At 44.7% G+C, this 15,621-nt stretch overlaps 1 pseudogene; it reads left to right on the forward strand.

The window, feature by feature from the left end:
- Positions 1 to 955: 955 nt before the first annotated feature.
- Positions 956 to 1,966, forward strand: LOC125517518 (annotated as a pseudogene).
- The last annotated feature ends 13,655 nt before the right edge of the window (positions 1,967 to 15,621 follow it).

Raw genomic sequence — 15,621 nt, forward strand, 5'->3', positions numbered from 1 at the left:
ACGAGGGAGCATATAAAAGGAAAGTAGGTTGGCTGTTTTGCATGGAGTGCTGCATGGCAACCGTAACTCATTTAATTTTGTTACGGTGCTTGCCAGAAATTTGACCGTGGTTAGCATGTTGGCCGATTTGCGGGGCTTGCTACTATGACATGAAGGCTTCATTCAGACCAGTGATGATACTTTGCGCAACATAAATGGGAAAGTAGAGGCAATCTTCCATATAATGAAGTTTATAATGTATGTGTTTATATTGTACTATAATTGTTTGAATAACTTAGCATATGTTCAGATGCATGATATCTGTAATTTAAGCGCTTGAATTTTAAATATAAATATAATTTTATTAATAAATATGTACCCCTATAATAACTAGCCCGTGCAGTTGCATGGGTAGATGACTAGTGATTACAATCTTGTTTGTGTGCAAGTCAAGCTTCTCTAGTTTACACATAACAACTTGTAGAACATTACAAAATTTATGTTTGCTAATAAATTCTAGAACACTACAACACTTGACATCTAAAAGGAATTTGATGAGTCATGGCCTACTAAAGCAAGTTACATTACTAGTCTTATCTATCTTGACAGACCACACAAGATTACAAACTAAGTACCGTGACAGCCATGCTTATCTAGTTTATGCGTAACAATTTGCAGAAAATTACAAACTTAGTTTCAGAAAAATAGGCAATCTAGATTAGTGTTTGAGTTGTAAAGTAAATAAGATGAGTCATGTGTGCTATCACACCTTTTTGGTGGTGGAATGATAGTGCAACAACAAGGAACTTTAATGACAAGTCCAAGAATACACTTGTAAGTAGTGCCACCAAACATAACATACCAAATTATGATTTTGAGAAGCATCCAAGCACTTTCCACACAAGCAACTGCCAATTGTGAAAGAGATCATGCCATGGCAGCTATAAATAGCCCCGTAGCAAGACGATCATCCTTCCTCACCCATCATTCTCATAAGTAGAGCGCATCATTTAAGCTAAGCAAGAAGTGGTCACTACAAATCCACCATGAAGACCTTTCTCATCCTTGCACTCCTTGCTATCGAGGAGACCACCGCCGCAACTGCAGTTAGAGTTCCAGTGCCACAATTGCAGCCACAAAATCCATCTCAGCAACAGCCACAAGAGCAAGTTCCATTGGTACAACAACAACAATTTCTAAGGCAGCAACAACAATTTCCAACACAACAACCATATCCGCAGCCGCAACCATTTCCATCACAACAACCATATCTGCATCTGCAACCATTTTCGCAGCCGCCACTACCCATATTCGCAGCCGCAACAATTTCGACCACAACAACCATATCCACAACCGCAACCACAGTATTCGCAACCACAACAACCAATTTCGCATCAGCAGCAGCAGCAGCAGCAACAACAACAACAACAACAACAATGACAAAAACAAATCCTTCAACAAATTTTGCAACAACAACTGATTCCATGCATGGATGTTGTATTGCAGCAACACAACATAGCGCATGGAAGCTCACAAGTTTTGCAATAAAGTACTTACCAGTTGTTGCAAGAATTGTGTTGTCAACACCTATGGCAGATCCCTGAGCAGTCGCAGTGCCAAGCCATCCACAATGTTGTTCATGCTATTATTCTGCATCAACAACAAAAACAACAACAACAACCATTGAGCCAGGTCTCCTTCCAACAGCCTCAGCAACAATATCCATCAGGCCAGGGCTCCTTTCGGCCATCTCAGCAAAACCCACAGGCCCAGGGCTCTGTCCAGCCTAAACAACTGCCCCAGTTCGAGGAAATAAGGTACCTAGCGCTACAGACGCCACCTGCAATGTGCAATGTCTACATCCCTCCATATTGCACCATCGCGCCATTTGGCATCTTTGGTACTAACTGAGAAGAGAATAACTCTAGTACTAGATATATGAAACACCGTTTTCTTAGTCCATGGTTTGGTCATTGTAGCGGTGAAAGAATAAAGTGACATGCACTATCATGTAAGAACCCGAACTATACTAGTTCAAACTTGGGAATAAAGGACAAACAAAGTTCTTGTCTACATATTTAGGTCGCATTAATCTAAAGATAACAAAATGAGTCTGAAATTTGAATTAAATTGAAGTATTTTCTTGGCCTTTCAAATTGAGTATTATTAAAGTAGTAAGGACTATCCACATCCTTGGCTTGCCCCTGATCAATTATTTCCAGAGAAGCATTCAATTCATCAATCAATTACATTGATTTTTGTGGCTGGAACTTCTCCTCAACATCAGTATATTCATTGTGGCGGCAAGAATGAGGTACCGGTGCTCTGGAGCAGTACCAGCTAACTGCTTCTCATGTGAAGGGGTACGGGCGCGGGAGAGGTATTTCTGGTGGGCCAAGGGAGTAAGAAGCGACTGTGGCACTGGTACAGACGCCCGAAATGCCCCATAGTTTGTTTTTGGTTTACAAGAAAATGCACATCCATACCGGCCTGGGGAATATCGGACCGTATTGGATGGAAAACCATGTACGGATGGTTGCGAGCGGTTTGAGGGTTAGCTTTTGTAACGCCCGGTTAGTTATGCTATAGAAATTCCGTGCTAATGATGTCACGTCACCACGATTACTGTTGTTAGCCTCACAATGATTCAATGCCAATCAAATTCAAATTTAAAATAAAGGCAAACATCAAAAGTTTTCAAACAATAAAACTAAAATCTTTGAGAGGTGACTAATAATGCATAAGTAATTATGGTGGAGAAACCACACTTTAATAAAATGATGAAAAAAACAGTGGCTTAAACTATTATTTAAATGCTTTTAAAATAGTAAAAATGTTCTAACTAAATTAATTGGGTACCAAACTTTTGGTGGCAATGGTATATTTAGTAGAACTAATTTAGATGCTAATTATATAATTTACAAAATTAGAGTAAATTGAAAAATAGGATAAAATAGAAAAGGAAAGACAAAACAAATAAAAGCAAAAGGGGGCAACCCCTCACTGGGCCTCGGCCTAGCTAGCCACTGCCTAGCTAGGCCGGCCCCGCCGCCTCCCTTAACCCCCCACTCCCCATCAAACCCTAGCCCAATCGCCCCACTTCCCCCACACCCCCTCGTCAGCCTCCCACCTCTTGGTCCCATCTGGATCGGGGAGGGGATCACCCCCATTGACCTCGTCACCGTCGCCGGATCGCCCGCCGGCATCGCCAGGCCTCCTCCCCGCCGCACGTCTCGGCTCGCCTCCCCTCTCACTCCTCTTCCCCGACCCGATCTGGATCGGGAACAGGCAACGAGCCTGACACCCCCCCTTCACATGCGCCGTCACCGTGCGCCACCACCACCGCCTAAAGACCTCGCCGTCGCCGGACCTTGCGTCGCCTCCTCGTATCCCTCCCGACTCGCGTCCTAAAGCCAGGACGACCCCCTTCTCGGCAACGCTGTGAGCCGCCCCCCATTTCCATCCTCTTTCCACCATGTTCACCGCGACGCCCGCCGTGCCCCTCGTCGCGCGCACGCCCACCACCGCGCCAGCCCCCGCTCCACGCACGACCCTAGCCGAGCCCGCGCCGTAATCCTCTTGTCCGCCCCGCCTTCGTCCCAAGCTCGCCGCGGTCCCGATGCTCCCCCGCGCCCTCTTTCGGGGGCGCCGGCTGCCCCTGTCCTGCTGCTCGCCGCTGCGCCTCGCCACCGCTCTACTGCTACGTTACTACTGCGCTGCGGGCCCCCGCCGCTTCCCGCTGCTTCGCCAGCACCGAATCTCTTGGTTGGCTCCGCCGCTGCTCATGTTTAACCGCCAGCCTAAACGGCCTAACCCCCCGGCTAATGAACCCCCACTAACCCACTGACACCGGTACCCACATCCCCTAATTAACCATTTTTGGGAATTTTGATAATTTTTGTTAAAGGATGAACATATTTAAAAGCATTAATTTTTTTAAAGCAAGAAGAATCTGAAACACTCTGTATCTTAAAAAATACCCTCGGTGTCTCCCATTAAAAAAAGATTGTTGATGTCCATACCTGGTAGTATAAAGTTGAGAAAGTCATAGGGATATCCTTTGATGGTGCCTCCTTCAACTTAGCACTATCATTGAGTGAAACAGAAATGGTGTAATTGTTTTTAGCAGGATATATAAATGATGGAATTGTTGTATACTATTCGAGAGTTCAGGGGGGAAATATGATAGGCCCCTATCCAATAAACATTCCTCAAGACTCTTGTTCACATGGTCACAACATGTTCTAATATAACCAATTCCAAGACTCCCCATCACGGCTAAATTTCATGTTGATGCACCCTTGTCACATTCTCTCTACTCTTCATCCCTCCCTCTCTCCGCCCTGTCTCACCAACGATGTCGATGGCATCCAGAGTTGAGGAATATCTTAATTGTTAGCAAGTCCAGTTAGCTCCAAATATCTTCTCCCTTAAGAAATATTTATTTGCAATATTTCACTCATTTTTAATTATTGTATCTGATGCTGTATTCATAAGATGTGGTAGGCATGAATATTGAACTATGACAGTAACAATAAACAACGTCAACTAATTAGGGAAACTCCAATGCGCCGACACAAACTGTCTGCGTGTGTCCATTTGGGCCACAAATAAATCACGGCCCAACATGCCGACACAAATGGACGAGCGTTTGTTTTTTGTCCGCTTGCGATCTTTTTCATACCCAAATTTGGGCCGGGTTTGCGTCGGTGCGGACACGAAGCAGACACGCGGGACACCCTCCCTTGTCCTCCCCCTGGCCTGCGAGTAGGTGGCACATTGGCCATTGCCCTTCTCTTCCACTGACAGCCAGCACACCTGGCTACCTCTCCCTCGCTGTTGCTGCCCAGTTCCCATGCCCAGGCCGCCCCTCGCACCCACACACCTCCCCCAGCAGCAAGCCATACCTGACGACTATTCTTGCCGGCGTTGGTGGATAGTTTTCGCCGCCGCTGTAGCACCCCAACGTCCAGGCCACCCCTCGCCTCCGCCGCCAGCAGCAACACTCCAAGCGTGGCTACTATGAGATTTAAATTTTATCTTTCAAATATATTTGTGCTAATCTTAATTTTATTTGATTTGTAAACCATGAGATTTTATTTGGTTGTGAAACTATGAAATATTTGTATTTGGTTGAACTATGTGAACTTTGGACAATTTTTTTATATATACAAAAAATATATAAAAGCTGACTGGATACCAGCCGTGCGGACGAAAATGCGTCAACGCGTTGGGCACACTACCAATCAAAATGTGAATAGGGTGAACAAAGCCAACAACACCGACCCAACGAACAAAAAATGACAAAATCCGTTGTGTTTACGTCGATACCTTGGCGTTGCCCTCATACCAGTGCTCATTTAGAAAAAAATATCAATGCTCATTTAGACAAAAAAAATTGCAATCGGTGCTAGTGCTAGCACCTTCTAGTCGGCGCAGCCATTGAAAAGAACAAATCCACACCAACAAATCCCCACCGAGAAGCTCTCCATTGCATGTACTTTTTATTCTGCATCTCCATTCCTCTAGAGCAGCGGCGCTCTTTTCCTCTTCTATCCATACATCCAGCGAGCCCACGAACCCCATTACTCCATGAGTGCTGCTCTTCTATCTATCTGTGCTCCTGCCACACCACACACGCGCCCGTGTCTTCCACAGCCCACGCCGTGGCGTTCCCCTATCTCTTCTTGTTCGTGGCTTCCAGATCGAGCACGGATGCACGTGGTAAGCTCCTCCCACCCCGCCCCTGATCCCCTCTTTTGGTGTTTGTTTCGAAATTGTCAACACCTCAGATCTTGATAAACAATTGGTGGTAATTAATGACATTGTTCTGCTACAGAAGCATTTGCAATGCCTCACCATGACAGATGGAGTTTTAGATGATCACAACCTTGATCAGGAGAAGTTTCTCTTGACCCCTCGGGTCGCCCCCGTGGGCGACCAGGGGGAAACCCTAGCCGCCGGTGCCCAGACTCCCCCGCATCTCCTCCATCCTCGCCGCCGCCAGTAGCGCCGCCGGGCGAAGCCAGGCCGGCAGGGGCGGCGGCGGGGCTCCCTTCCCCTTCCCCCGAATGGGCTGGCGCGGGACGGCCGTTCCAGAGGAGGCGCCGTACTTTTGCGGGGTGCGGTGGCGCTGCAGATGGATCCTGGCCGTGACGTGCACTGCGCGCCGGTGGTTGGGGTTCGTGCTCGCGGCGTGGTGCGGCCGCTGGATCTGGTGGTCGCGTGCGCCGTCGGTCTTGGGTCCGATCCTTCTGGATCCAGTGCCTGATAGCCGTCGGCCGGCGCAGGATGGTGGTTTTTGTCGCTGACCAGGTCGGGTCTTCCTTGATCCGGCGCCTGGATGGATCTACGCCGGAGGTGTTGAGCCTTATGGTGCTTCCCTCTCTGGAGTTTTCGGGTCTTGGCTGCTGCCAGATCCAAAGCAGATGGAGATTGGTGGTACAGGAAGAGGACCGGAGGAAACTTTGGTCGGCTAGCTCGGCCCGGCATCGGCGACGGCTTTGACGTCGTTACCCATCTTGATGGCGAAGTCGAGGTCCCTCCTATCCACCTCCGTCCCGTTCCTGGACGAAAGTCCAAAATCCGTCTTGGATTGGACGGCGGCGGCGCCCTTTGCGTCGTAACCTCTATGGAGGCGCCGTCTTGGGAGGCTTGGGCATTCGGGGGAGTTGCTATGGGTGAAGGGCTTCGTGTGTCAGTTCCAGCAGCGGCAATGGTGTGAAGGTTGGCAGGAGGAGCGGCGTTCTAACCGCGTCAGATGCGTCTGGTAAGAGATGTCAAGTCATGCCTGGCCGACAGGTGCTACGCTGAGTCATGCCTAGTCGGCAGGTGCTACGCACGACAGATCTTTCAGAGTGTCCACGTCGGGATGGACGAGCGCAGAGCGGTGGAGCTGTCTGGCGTCGTGGTGGCGTCGACGGTAGCTAGACCGTGCAAGGTAGATGCAACAGTACAGCTCTGAAGATGGTTTGGTGGCAGGTGGCTGCGGCGGCCTCATACCCGGCAGGCGTCCTGGTTGGGGAGTGCGCCGGACTGGTAGGTACCCCATACCCGGCAGGCGTCCTGGTTGGGACCTCAGGTCTTAGATGTTTAGGTTTGGTTGCGATGTCTGTTTGGTATTAGGCCCAGACTATCAGCGCCCCTTCATCGACTGGATAGGTGTAGCGACAGTTGTTGCTGAGAAAGTGGCTTTAGTCTTGCTGTTGTATGTCTTTGTAAGGTCTTGTGAGAATAATTAATAAAGTGGCCGTATGCATCACCCAGATGTAGAGGCCGGGGGTCATCCTCCTTTTCTAAAAAAAAGATGACAAATGGTTGGGTGACGAAGTAAGATATTTGCCAAATTATTTTATCAATTTTCTTTTGCACAATACAATTAACTTGAATTTTGTTTTAGTTGGTTGATGCTGTGATTCAGATCATGCGTCATGATCATCCTAAGGACATAAGGGACGGGCAACTGGTTTACATTGAGAGGGTGGCCGGTGTCGCTATGCTCGAAAGAGATGGTAAGGTAGAGAACTACCACGAGGCCGCTTTGGCGGGCAGTCATGGAACAACAAAAGGAGACAACTACCTCAGACATGATCTTGTACCATCTAACCATGACATAAACACATTTATTTTTGTAATCATTATGCATGTTGATGTAATCAACTTTGCTGTCCAGGTTTTTCTACCTACGAACATGGCGAACACCCACTGGTTCCTTGTGGTCGTAAACCCCAGAAGGAGGGAGATTCAGATTCTTGATTCACTTTTCAGCTACGTAGTAACACAAGTGGTTCACGTGGTGAGATTTTAAACGTCTTTCTATATAACACAGCATTTAGCATCATACCTAACCTTGAACCGTGAGCAACTTCTCATACAATGGACTTTGGCAGATACGTAGGGTGGAAGCACATCTGAGAGCATCGCTGCGAATCAATGGACCAGAAAGCCATGCATGGCAAGACATTAACGTGACCCAATGGACAGTAAAGCATGTTCCTGTGCCAAGACAAGATGACAAGTCAGTCAACAATATTAGCTTCTAAATATATTTTTCATTGTTAATACGTGAAATGGTGCTAACATAATTAATTTTTGTAGTTCTTCTTGTGCACTCTACATGCTGAAGAACATGGAATTCTTTACGGGAGAAGATCTTACGCTGCGTTATGACCAAGTACTTAGAGTAACACCTAAAATTATGTCAATTTTGTAAACATATGGAACGATACTAACATGTCCTCCCATAGGGCAGGCATACATTGAAAATTATAGAAGAGAGTTGCCTGTTGTCCTTCTTAATTCGCCCTACAACAAATTGAAGTCCATGAAAAGGCTGAAAACGTACAAGACTAGCCTCTCGGATGCAGCTGCGATTGAAGATCATGAAGATGCAAGCAATTAGTCCAACAGTGGTTGATTCTTAGACCTGGAGTGTACACTTGGTTATGAAGCGGTAGATTAGGGTGTGGTTTGGTTTTAGTCCCTAAGAAGGTTTCCTAGCCATGTTCATAGTCCAGTGCGGATTAATCAAGTTGTAATATTTCACAGTACTGGTTCCAAATACTATTCTTGAAATAAATTTGGTCTGCATGGAAGACGCTGAAACATATATTTGCTTTTTACAACCAGAACTTTTGAAGCTTAGGAAGTTTAACTGAATTCTTAAATTTATATTTAAGTGTCGTCGCAGTCTGGACAAGATTCAGAACAATTGCATCGCTAGTTAAAAGTTTCAAAAAATTTGTAACATCGCTAGTTAGAAGTTTCAGAATTCTTTTAACATTGCTTGTTAGAAGTTTCAAAAAAAATGCAGCGAGTGCTGAAATATTTTGGCATCACTAGTTAGAAGTTTCAGAAAAATTTCAGCGAGTGCTGAAATATTTTGCCCGAAATTTAGTGAGGCTGAAATATTTTGGCTAAAAGACAAATATTGCAGTGAGTGCTGAAATGAATGAAGTTCAGTTATTTCATCAAAATCTCACCGAAGTGCAAATCATGGTGTCGTGCCATCTTGAGCAGGACCAGACATGATTCAGTATTATTAACAAAATTTGGTCTCACATATACGAGGAAAAAAGGTATGAGCATGAGCATGCAAGATCGGATGGGCAATAAAATAGCTTCACAAGAGAGTAAAATACTTCACGTGTGAAGACTCAATCTTAGTTAACTTTAGAACCAGTTTTCATCCTAAAAGAGGTCCAGTGAGCTACTTATAAGCAATAATAAAAGCGGTCCAGTTCTTTTGGCTGATTTTCAAAGAAACGGGAACGATATCTTTTTGATGATCGTGATTCTCAGGAGACCTACGTGTTGTTACGCAACTTACCTTGGTTTTTTTAAACCATAACTTACCTTTGCTAAACTCTCCACGCCCCCCTCCCCTAATATTCAACCAGGTGGGTCCCCTCCCTTGATTTCCTCCAACCAAAGAAATCTATACGTAGATATATGCCCGGGTTGTTACGATCCCTATAAATAGGGATCCTTTGAAACCTCGTAGATCATAGTTCGTCTTCTGCGCCGCCCAAAACCAGCAAGATAGAAGGACGGAGCAACCCAGGAATCCAGCAAGACCGAACGACGGAGGCAAACATGAATCCTCTGGTAACTCCCCACGATCTCAGCCGCTGGCTATTTTTCATGCCATGATCTTCCTCCCATGATCTCTTGCTGCGACCCCACTCGTTGTTTGCATATTCATGTAACTCAGCACGTTTTTAAACAAATTAAGTTTGGGGCGCTAGGGGAGGGCGCTAGGATTTGTTTCCTACCAGATTGGCAGTTCATTGATTAATTCCAGGCTAAATCTTAGCGTCTGGTCTTGTCGATGCCAATTAGTGCAGCGGGCGCTTGCCTTCTTAATTTCCTTCCGCGCGAGTTATGGAAGGCATCGATGGCCCATGTTTTAATTCCATACTACTGACCATGATTAGCGCCTAGAGTTGAGGAGACCACGGTTGGATAGTTTTTTTTTCCAATCTTTATTTTATTTCAGATAAGTGCCTTGCAATGGAGATTACCTTAGATGACCGTTCAAACATAACCAAGTTGAATCACATGATAGTATTTCCACATACATGGAACGCAGCATGCTTGTACCTCATGCAGTAGCGTAGAGCATAATTTTTATGTTGGTATATATAAGATGTGTTCATCTGTCTGAGTGTTTAAATTATTTACCATACTAAATCTAATCACACTTGCACATCCATTGAACCCAGGATGCTTCTTTGCCGCCATATGAGGAGTTCATAAACGGATTAAACACGTAGCAAAGGATGTACACCCAGTTGATAGGACTGGGTGGACTTCTCAAGACACCTAGCATCAAAATTAGACGTGTACTATGCCTGGCCCTCGCTAATTCATATGGTGCAGAGCAGGATGCCTTTATCATCAATGGGAGACCATGTAGGATCACACTAGAAGATGTAGCGCATATAACAGGCATGCCCTGCCATGGGAAGAAGCGTGTCCCTTCAAATCTTGATGATAATATGGAGTTGTGGAAGAAACTGAAAGACCGTAATGACACCAAAATAACTTTCAAAGGATTGCTAGCCAAGATGAAAGTCGACAGCACACCAAATTTTGTCAGGACATTTGTCTTGTACACCATAAGCAAATATGTAAGCCAAACAAAAGAGGAGTATGTGGATAACAAATATATTGGGATTGTTAGAAACGTTGAGACGATAAATGGCACAAATCTTGGACAGCTAACGCTTGACTATCTTATGTATAGCATGAAGAATTTCGTAGATGGTGAGGCAATTCTGGAGGGGAATCTACCACTTTTGCAGGTAATTCATAGTAGTACAATTATCAGTCACCTAACATACATTAAATAATGTATGGGAATGTTTGTAAACTGCTTTTGTTGTCATGCAGACATGGTACTACGAGAAGTTCAGAGTGCGCCAATTGGACTCTAGCATCTCGTATGAATCAAGGTTAAGGCCGCTGATCCAGAACTGGAGTGAGGAGAAGGAAAAAAAGGTTGACAATATAATCCAGAATAATTACCTGGGAGTTGGTGAGGTAAAATGTCAGCACATTTCCTGGATTACGTAACATATATATTTTCTAAATCATACTAACGACACTAAATTGCAGTATGTTCAGGACCTCATGAGGCCTTTCATTCCAGCACAAGATGGTACGCTGGCCAAACCGAAGACTGGCGCTCAGGAAAATGAGTTACATCAGGCACAAATATATATTGTAACATTCCAACTAGTATGAAGTTATATGATTCTAACTGTTTCAAAGTCTCAGATTAAGGTACTCGTCGGACGTGTATTGACTGATTTGCAAGAAGTTGCCTCCCTCGTGCGGGAGTCCGGTACAGAACAAAACCATAAGATGAGCACCCTTGAAAAGAAAATGGATGAGTGCCTTAGGCGTACCCGTACAAATGGCAAGCTCACGGAGGACCTCATCAAAGAATTGAAGGTAAGCCTAGAATTATGAGATTAGTATATATAATTGGAAATTTACGTGTACAAGTTTTTTTCTAATTTAGTTTACTATCAAAACACCCCAGACTAACATGTATTTTTTAAAGAAAAAACACGATGGAATATTTTCAGGAGTGGAGGACATACATCTATCTGACCTCGGGACACCTTCACACCCAATGGAGGCCTCTGTTGAGAATGCTGAGCAGGCTTCTGACCAGGGGAACAAAAGGATGTCACGGAGGGCGCTGCTTAGCACGGTTGTAAGCAGGGAATAAAAAATGATGACATGGAGCCCCCATGAAGATCCTAGATGAAGATTTTGACGTACGCATGTTAAATTAATTATGAAACTATCATTGTCGTTTCGGAAATAACATTTGATCTTCCACGTACAGGATGAAGCATTCGAAAGAGCTGCTGCAAAAATCCAACAGGATCTCAGTGGTGTTCATAAGCTTTTGAAAGAGGTGGATGATATCCAGGGAGCTCCTAGTTTTGATAAGCAAATGCATTACAAAGCCACCACAAGCCTTGAAGATTTCCAGGTGATGCACATTTTACCTATAATTGAGCAAAAATCTGCTAAAGGCTAACACGCGGTTTATTTCGTCTGACAGAATCCGTTCAACAGACGGAGTAAGCAGCACTCTATGAAGGCTATGGGATCGCGAGATCCTGAAGAGCCCCGTGCCTTCATAGATGATGACAGCCATGATGAATCCTTTCAAAAGCAGCAACAAGTAAGTGTGGTTGAATCGACGCCACCAAATCATGGGGGCGAAGAGAAAAGGGTGGTATTGCAATTTTTTAAGAATGACGAGTATGCTTTGTACGACACTCAGAAGAAAAAAAGGAAAAACAAGGCTCCATCAGAGTGTACAAATGATTTCGAGGACACGAACAGTAAAAAGAGAAAAACCGGCTCTAGCAACTTAAAAAAGAGGTCAGAAGTTCCTGAAACCCAGAGGGACCAGCTAGACGTGGTTCGACAGGATTTTTTGGCGCCACTGATCAACACTACAAATCATGAAAAACAAATGGTCTTAGTTGATGACATTGTCGTGCTATCAAAGCATTTGCAATGCCTCACCCATAAAGATGAATCTGAAGATGACGTATGGTTGGGTGACGTGGTAAGATAGTATTTCACAAATTAGTTTATGAAGTTTCATTTTTCTACAATACAATTAACTTGATTATTGTTGTAGGTGGTTGATGCTACGATCCAGCTCATGCGTCATGATCAACCAATTGACACAAGGAACGGCCAACTGGTTTACATTGAGAGGGTGGCCGGCATCGCTAAGCTCGAAAGAGATGGTAGGATAGAGGAGTGCCACGAGGACGCTTTGGCAGGCATTCCTGGCACAACACAAGGCACCACCCACCTGAAACATGATATGGTATTTTAAGCTGACGTAGAACAGATTTTTTTTATTACTATGCACGTTGATCTAATTATCTGTACACTCCAGGTTTTCCAACCTACGAATAGTTTAAACACCCACTGGTTCCTTGTGGTCGTAAACCCCAGAAGGAAGGAGATTCAGGTTCTTGATTCACTTTTCCACTGTATGATACCCAGAGAAGTAAATAACATGGTTAGAATTTCAACATATTTAATTATAAGAAAGGATTTAATATCGTATGTAAGTATTAGTCGTAGGCAACTTCTCATCCCATTGGGCTTGCAGGTACGTCGGATGGAATCACATCTGATAGCAGCGATGCGAGTCAATTGGATTGAAACCAATGCATGCGAAGACATTAACGTGACGCAATGGTAAGTACGGAATATTAATGTGCCAAAATCCGGTGAGACGTCAGTCAACAATATTAGCTTTTGTTTTTGTTTTAGATTGTTAATATCTGAAATGCTGATCTAACAACATAAAATGTTGCAGTTCTTGTTGTGCACTGTACATGCTGAAGAACATCGAATTATTTACGGAGTAAAACCGAGGTTGCAATATGACGAAGTACATAGAGTAACACCTAAAATTCTATCATTTTCTGAAACATATGGAACGATACTAACATATCCTCGCATGGAGGCCTACATCGACAAATTAAGAAGAGAGCTACCTGTTGTGCTTGTCGATTCACCCTATGACAAAATGAAATACATGAGTAGGTTCAAGCAGTACCATGCTAGGCAATCGGATGCAGCTGCGGTTGAAGACGACGAGGATGCAAGCAGTTAGTCCAGCATTGTCGTTCATTCTTACATGTGGAGTGTACACTTGGCCATAAAGCGATAGAGTAGGGTGTGGTTGGGTTTTAGTCCCGAAGAAGGTTTCCTAGCCGTGTTCTTAGTCCATTGCACATGAGTCAAGTTGTAAAACTTCAATAATATTGGTTACTATATTTTGTTTGAAATAAATTTGGTCTCTACGGGATCTCTTAGAAATCTATATTTGCTTTTTACTACCATGTGACAGTAATGGTGCCTGGGGAAACCCTAGAAGAATAATGGATTATGATATGCCTATTTTCATACGAGAGAAAAATTTATTAAAGCATGAGCATAGCCTCATAACAGAAGTCAAAAATACTGCCTGATTCAACACACAATCCCAGCTATGTCTTGTAGGCAGGCCGCAAAGCCAAACAAATAGAGCATAGGATAATAAGAGTAAAAGCATGTAGCATAGGGGGCCTCTGCAGGTGCTACAAACGCTGAATTGAAGCAATCACCTTCAGGAGCACATTGGTGTGGCCATGGTACATCCATCCTGCCTTAGGGAATCACATAGCATGTTATGTCATAGCCCTGCAAAACAGAGGAAAAATTACAACTTGTACTAACCTTGTCAAGTCTGTGCATGTAACAAATGTTGGACATAACTAAACACGGAAGAATGAAATGCAACATATGGAAGAATCGAATGCTCATTCCTTTTTCTCTTCTTTTTGCGAGGACCATTACTCTCCCTTTAACAAGGCTAAAACATCATAATAAGACTTAACAGCAACCTTGAAAAGGTGGATATCCCATGTGAATCTAATTTTTCATATAAAGCACATGCCAAGTCTGTTGATCCCAGTCCAGCAATTGCACAAGAAGAAGCGAGCATCATAAATATTGAGCAACATAAGCTATGAATTGTTTATAGTACATTCCAAAATTAATAGCTTATCATCTCTATTGATCTCCAAATCTCACCTATCAGCCAAATTGAAAGAATACATGTTGAATGCAACGATTGAACGTTCGTTGATTGAGCAGTCGGGGCTGGACGAATGGGGCTGGCGATCGAGGCCGGCAGCCAGCTTCATCTAGACCCGTAGAACATGATCCATACGCAACCACCTTGCCATCAGACGAGATGCATGGCCAGATCAAAGTTGCAGCCATGGCTGAGAAATGATATGCAGAGGATGCAAACAACCAATTGGGGTGTGGGAAAGAGGTTGCCTATACCCTTATGGCTATAGGCACCCGGATGGAGGACTGGGAGGTGGGATGGCACCGACTCTTCGCCGGCGGCCGCCGCGGGGAGGGCAGTGGGCCTCCTCTCGTGTTCGTTGAAAAGGTGGTGCGAGATCGCGAGGGAATTGAGGTGGAGGAAGGGAGGGGCCGCGACGTGCGGCTAGATACTGCCGGCGAGGATTAAAACCGTAACGGCGGCGAGGAATAAATCCGAGCGAACGGGATAAATATCGAACCGAAAATAGCCCTAAAATTCGTACCGAGAATACCCTCGAAATATTTGGAAGGGAAAATTAGATCAGTTCGAAATATTTTTTCTCCCAAAAATGACCCTAAGGGTCTGATATAATACATGTGACATCAGCGTCTTACATCGGATCTGGACCGTCGAATTCGCTCCGACGGACGGTCCATATCGTCCGGATGCACTATAAAATGACTCAAACGATTTACACATGATAGAACTACTCTTTTCTTGTTAAGGAATGAATGGAGGATTTTGTCCATCTGGATCAAAATCGTGTATTCATTCAGTGAGACGCTGTTCTGGATTCCAACGCTCTCAGAAAGTTGTCGTGGAATTTCTTCTCGGAAATATGTGTACGTATTCTAATAGCATCATTAGAGGAACTTCAACGGGGCAACCCAAACGGATGCACGTTTTGTCCGTTTTTTCTCCGTTTGGGTCGGCCGGACGGTCGTGCGCGTCCGCATTGTCAAATGGGTCGGCTTGACCGCCCAACA

Source organism: Triticum urartu, chromosome 6 (assembly GCF_003073215.2).
Source record: "Triticum urartu cultivar G1812 chromosome 6, Tu2.1, whole genome shotgun sequence".
Classification (NCBI taxonomy): domain Eukaryota; kingdom Viridiplantae; phylum Streptophyta; class Magnoliopsida; order Poales; family Poaceae; genus Triticum; species Triticum urartu.